Below are 6240 nucleotides of genomic sequence, written 5' to 3'. Positions count from 1 at the left end.
GTCTGCGGGCTCTCCTGCTCCCTCCCTGCCCCCTTTCAGACAAGACAAAGGAAAGAAAAGGGTGGCTCTGGTTGCATTCACTACTTTTATTAATGAATGCGAGAACAGAAACAGCTGGCCCTGCAAACAGCCCTGCTGAACGGGGCTGTTGTAAAAGGAGGCGGAATCCCAGCATTTTGGTTTTGAAAGGGAATTGAGGAGTGAATTAATCTCATTTCTGCACAATACGGGGTGCCTCTCCCCAAATCACAAAAACCAGAAACACGGCGCTAGAGTCGTGAACCCGTGGAGGTGAATAGTTCAGCCAGGGGAATACAGACAAGTGGTTCCCGGAAACACTTTATATCCTGAGAGCCTGAACGCGTAGTGAGATGGATTCGCACGGCGCTGCCACGGTGCATGTGGCCTGTGCTGCTGGGGTGCTGTGTGCTGCCGCACCACAACGTGGTAAAGTAGAGACCGAGAACGCTCAGAAACTTCGGGAACAATCTGACGTTGCTGCACCTTCCAATGCCTGGTCGTTTTGCTAGTAATTCATTTTATGATTGTATTTTACAAAAGTGGCAGTCTGTGGTGAACTAGGGTGCAAAAACCGGGTCTTTGCCAGAGGCGATTTGAAAAGCACTGTTTCGCAGCAGCACTCAGGAAACTGGGTCCGGCTTTGGAAAGAGGATACATGTCTGGAGGCAAGTGACTTAACCTCTATGGATCTGAATTTCTCCTCTGCGATATGGGGACGATCATGAGTCCGACCTCATGGGATCGTTGCAAGAATTCTGCAAGTTTACGACATAAGCACCGAGGGGCACCAGGCGCACAGTAGGGTGTGCGAGATTATTTGTAGATACTTTTTGATTTGAGTTGGTCAAACCACCAAGATCACTGTCCACTGACACTTTGTGGGAATCTCTGAAGACGTAGCTTCTATTCCCATTCTTTGTTGGCTGTTATAATAATTATTGATCTTAAAGTTCACTTCTTTCCATGGCGACATTTCCATCCCGTCCTCTATCTTGAATCACGGGACCTACAAGATGAAACCTGGGATCTCTGCATTGGACCTGAGCACTGGGTCCACCCTGGGGCCAGGTTGGAGCTGATGAGGGAAGCCAAGGGCAGCTATGGGGGTCTGAAGAGAAGGTATTAAGCCATGGGAGGGAAAGGTCACAAAGCCAGCGTCACAAAATAGGCACTAAAATGGGGACTCCACAAGGGCAGCAGAGGGCGGACCATGAGAGATAAATGTGGGACAGTGGGGTGTCATTATATTACTGGTAAAAGAGTCCCAGTCCAGACCTCAGGAGACGGTTCTTGGATCTCATGCAAGAAAGAATTCAGGGTGAATCCAGAGAGTAAAATGAGAGCAAGTTTATTAGAGTAGTAAAGAGACAAAAGACTGGCTGCTCTATAGACAGAGCAGCCTCAGGGGCTGCTGGTCGGCTGTTTTTATAATTATTTCTTGATCATATGCTAAACAAGGGGTGGATTGTTCATGAGTTTTCTGGGAAAGCAAGGCAATTTCTGAAACTTAGGATTCCTCCCCGTTTTAGACAAAATAGGGTAACTTTTGGACATTATCATGGCATTTGTAAACTGTCAAGGTGCTGGTGAGAGGGTCTTTTTGTATGCTAATGCATCATAATTAGCATGTAATGAGCAGTGAAAACAACAAGAAGTCACTTTCCTTGCCATCTTGGATTTGGTGGGATTTGGCTGGCTTCTTTACTGCATTCTGTTTTATTAGTGGGGTCTTTGTGAACTGTGTTTTGTGATACCAGTCCTGTCGACCTCCTATCTCATCCTGTGACTAAGAATGCCTAACCTCCTGGGAATGCAGCCTAGTAGGTATCAGCCTTATTTTACCCAGCCGCTATTCAAGATGGAGTCACTCTGGTTTGAATGCCTCTGACAATTGCAGCAAGTGGTCGGCTCATTCACAAGCATCCTTTATTGTTTTATGTTTGTTTATTTGTTTTCTTGAGACGAAGTCTTGCTCTGCCGCCCAGGCTGGAGCCCAGTGGCAGGATCTTGGCTCACTGCAACCTCTGCCTCCCGGGTTCAAACAATTCCCCTGCCTCAGCTTCCCAAGTAGCTGGGACTACAGGCATGTACTATCATGTCCTGCTAATTTTTGTATTTTTAGCAGAGATGGGGTTTTGCCATGTTGGCCAGGCTGGTTTTGAACTCCTGACCTTAGGTGATCCGCCTGCCTCAGCCTCCCAAATTGCTGGGAATCCAGGCGTGAGCCACCCCAACGGCCTGCAGCATCCTTTAAAGTGTAGGACGTGTGCCTCCCTGATATGTTTTTAGAATGCTGAAGATGTTCTCTGATGTCTGATAACCACTATTCACACCTTAACACATCTCCCTCACTCCAGGAGGGAATGTTCTTGCAGACCCTAGTACGCGATGGACAGGAGACACCACCACATTTGGAAGGCAGATATGGTCGTGGTTGCACTGGGGTGCCCTGCCTGTGTCTCCCTTTCCTTCATATACCTCTACTGCTAAAAGAAGGTCTATGCCAGAAGACTCAGTACCAATCCTATATTCACATCTAGCTTATCAGCATGCTGAGTGTCCTTTGTACTATGTTTTTCTTTTCTTTTTTGAATTTTGAATTACTTGCCAACACTTTCAAATGGAGAGAATTCATGCAAAAGTCTGGAGAACTAATTTTGCTTTGAAATGAGCCCCTTTGGCTACCTCGGACCTTCATTCCTGCCAGGCCACAATCAGCTGATGCTGAGCAGCAGCTCACTTTTTCAGATGGCATAGGGGCTCTCCCCTTGGCACAGTCCCCACCACTCCTGTTGGTCAAGAAGCATCTACATATGAATCATCAGAGCTCTCTGCTTATCTAACTAACTGATTTATGTTCCCTTTCTGGTACATAGAGACATCTGAATTTGCAAACCCTTGTCTAAACTTTGGATTCTTAAGTCCCTAGGGCTGGACACAGTGGCTCATGCCTGTGATCTCAGCACTTTGGGAGGCTGAGGCAGGTGGATCACCTGAGGTCAGGAGTTTGAGACCAACCTGGCCAACATGATGAAACCCCATCTCTACTAAAAAGAAGAAAATTAGTTGGGTGTTGTTGTGAGTGCCTATTATCCCTACTACTTGGGAGGCTGAGGCAGGAAAATCACTTGAACCCAGGAGGCAGAGGTTGCAATCAGCCAAGATCACACCATTGCCGTCTAGCCTGATTGACAGGAGTGAAACTCCAACTCAAAAAAACAAAAAAGTCCCTCATACAATTTTTCTCTTAACTAGCTGTTGGGACATACTATTTTTCATTTCCGTCCTCTGCTCTATCTCCTACTTTATTCCTCTGTCCCAATCTCAGCTCAGCAGGCATTAGCATCTGTTCAGTATTTTTTTTCTTTTTTTGAAATAAAAAGGCTATTTTATTAAAAAAAAAAAAAAAAGTGGGCTCTGGGAGCAGGGTTAGTCCATTTGGGCCTTCAGTGTCCTGGTGGTGATTTTGTCCTTCTTGATGATATGGACAATGACTCCCATGCCTGACACTGCATCTCAGTCCACAGCATTGAGCATGGCGTGGGAGATGGTTTCAAACAGGTGTTCTGGATCCATATTGGGCTCCCAGAGGGACTCACACATTCTGTACATTTGTTTGGCATAGGTGCCACTGACCACAAAATCATGTCACCATGGGGCAGCCAGTGAGGTCTAGAGAGCAACTGAAGGGCTTATGGGTCTTTGGGTCCAACCCAGCAATGACTGGCTCAGTGTAGTAGGGGCCAAAATGTTTCTCATACAAGAGATTGGCCACCAGGCTCATGAGGGTATAAGATTTGATCTACTGAGCTTCCTTCAGCTCATACAGGTTCAGCTAGAACTTGAGGCACTGGGCAACTATCTGGACATCAGTAGCGAGCCCGGCCAGACTGATATACAACCCATCACCCATGGGAAAGATCTGGAAGTCTGTGGTCACCATCCAGGCCTGGATCCCGAAGTGCCTGTCTGCAGCGATGAGCACACAGTCCTTCCCCTTCATGGCCATGATGGCTCCTCCATTATAGGACATAATAGACATGACTGTGGTGCACAAGGACCCCTCCATTGCCGAAGCAATTCCAATAAACTGGGTCTAGCCTTCACACCTACCCATTATTTCTGACATTTAGACTCTACAGAGAGGGTCCCGGGATTCCAGACCTTTTCTCATCCTGCATCCTCTACCTACTTGGATGAATATTAAAATTTAGAGTAACAGAGAAAAGTCATCCGGAATGCCTGGCAGGTGAAAGAAGTTAAATAAATGGAAAGTGTTGTTATTGTTCGTGCCATACTCTGGTTCTTCCAAGGGCCGACCCCTAACCCTTTCCTGAACATCTCTCCTCTGAAGTCTTCTCTACAACTCTGGATCATGCTCTTGTCACTTCTCCATGGCCGTGGCCACCACTTTCTAACCAGCTTCCCAGACTCTCCTTGGTCCCCTTTAAATCCTTTCTGCCAGCATGGTGATCTCCCTGAAATACAGTTTCGTCCATGTTACTCTTCTACCTAAAACTTCCAGTGCTTCTCTATTGTTTCACCATGAGAGAGTCTGAGATTCTCAGTAGGACTTAAGGTTGCTCTGTGACCCACCCCATCCATACTGCTCCAGCTCCATTTCCTGCCATTGCCAGTCCTACCCTGGACTTTCTGGAAACACCATCTACTAGTGTCTGCCACAGCACCCCGAGCTCTGTTTGCCTCCACGCCATTGGCTGTGCCATTCTGATGGCCTGGAAAGCCCTTCCCAGCCCATGCAATGTTTCTCTCTAAACCCAGTTCCTGAGTCTCTACGACTTCCCATGCTGTGTAGCGCCCTGCCACGCTGCCCTGCGCGTCCTTAGCACTGCCCGTGTCCTCAAATCCTGCGTGGCCTGCCTGCTTTGTTGGGGCGTCAGATTTTTGAAGACAAGAATTGCATGCATCTAGCTCACTTTTATATCCTCAAAACTCAGCCCACAGTAGGAACTTAATCAAAATAAATCACGTCTCCAATTAGAAAGCAACTTTCCTGATCCAGTACTACACCTTTCCAATAAAGAGATGAGTTGGTGACATTGAACAGAGCCCTCAGGCACGCAACTCCAAGCTTTGTGAAGCTGGAGGGCTTCTGCTCACTCTTTTCCTAGGGATAGGCTTGGCTAGAAACTCATTTTGCCCCATTCATTCTCCAGCATTTCACACCAAAGTGGCTCCTTTTGTTCTTTTTTTCTTTTTTTTTTTTTGGAGATGGAGTTTCGCTCTTGTTGTCTGAGCTGGAGTGTAATGGTGCAATCTCAGCTCACTGCAACCTCCACCTCCTGGGGTTCAAGTGATTCTCCTGCCTCAGCCTCCTGAGTAGCTGGGATTACAGATATGCACTACCACACCCAGCTAATTTTTGTGTTATTAGTAGAGATGGGGTTTCACCATGTTGGCCAGGCTGGTCTCGAACTCCTGACCTCAGGTGATCCACCCACCTCGGCCTCCCAAAGTGCTGGGATTACAGGTGTTAGCCACCGCACCTGGCCTGGCATCTTATTTTTCATCCCAGGTGCAGTAACCACATGACCTGGACTGTCTGAGGTCAACCATTCTGTCTTTGTCCTTGTTATATGCACCTGCATTGTGAGACCACAGTCCTGATTGGATCCCCCATCCTTTTGATTTTTTTGGAAAACGGAGATTTGCATAGATCAGATGAGAAGAATATGGGCAGTATGGGGTGGAGAGAATGGTGGTGTGTCAGGCATTTATTCTGCACACTGTGTTGTCCCAGGCCCTGGTGAAGTTCTAGACACTCGGTGGGGAGCACAGCAGACTCATTCCTTGTGTGCAAGGAGCTTACAGTCCAGTACAGAAGACACACGTTCAGCAGAAACTTGCACAAATAAATGTGAAACTGTAACTACGAGAAGTGTGACCGATCCGTGGAGTTCGTAGGGAGAGTTTGATGCAGGAAGGACAGGTCTTCCATGAGAAGACAGTTGAAGGAAGAGTTGGATAGTAAAGGAGGAGGGACTGGAGGAGCTCATGGTGGAGGAATCGGGCATGAAATGCGGCTTGCCGGGGGCAGAGATCCTATGCAGGACCTTGAAGGCAGGTCTGAGGTGTGGGGGCTTTATCCTAAGAGCCATGGGAAGCCATTGAGGGTTTTGAGCAGGGGTATGAGTTGATCACATTCATGTTTGGAAAAGAATCTTCTCCGGCTACTCTGTGGAGAGCGGACTGGGGCAA

At 47.5% G+C, this 6240-nt stretch overlaps 1 pseudogene; it reads right to left on the bottom strand.

Annotated features, from left to right (window-relative positions):
- Positions 1 to 3450: 3450 nt before the first annotated feature.
- Positions 3451 to 4063, bottom strand: LOC101042251 (proteasome subunit beta type-3 pseudogene; annotated as a pseudogene).
- Between the last annotated feature and the right edge of the window lie 2177 nt (positions 4064 to 6240).

The sequence above is a fragment of the Saimiri boliviensis genome, chromosome 5 (assembly GCF_048565385.1).
Source record: "Saimiri boliviensis isolate mSaiBol1 chromosome 5, mSaiBol1.pri, whole genome shotgun sequence".
NCBI lineage: Eukaryota > Metazoa > Chordata > Mammalia > Primates > Cebidae > Saimiri > Saimiri boliviensis.
Note: the sequence above shows the minus strand (reverse complement) of the source record. Positions and strands in the feature narration are given on the sequence as shown.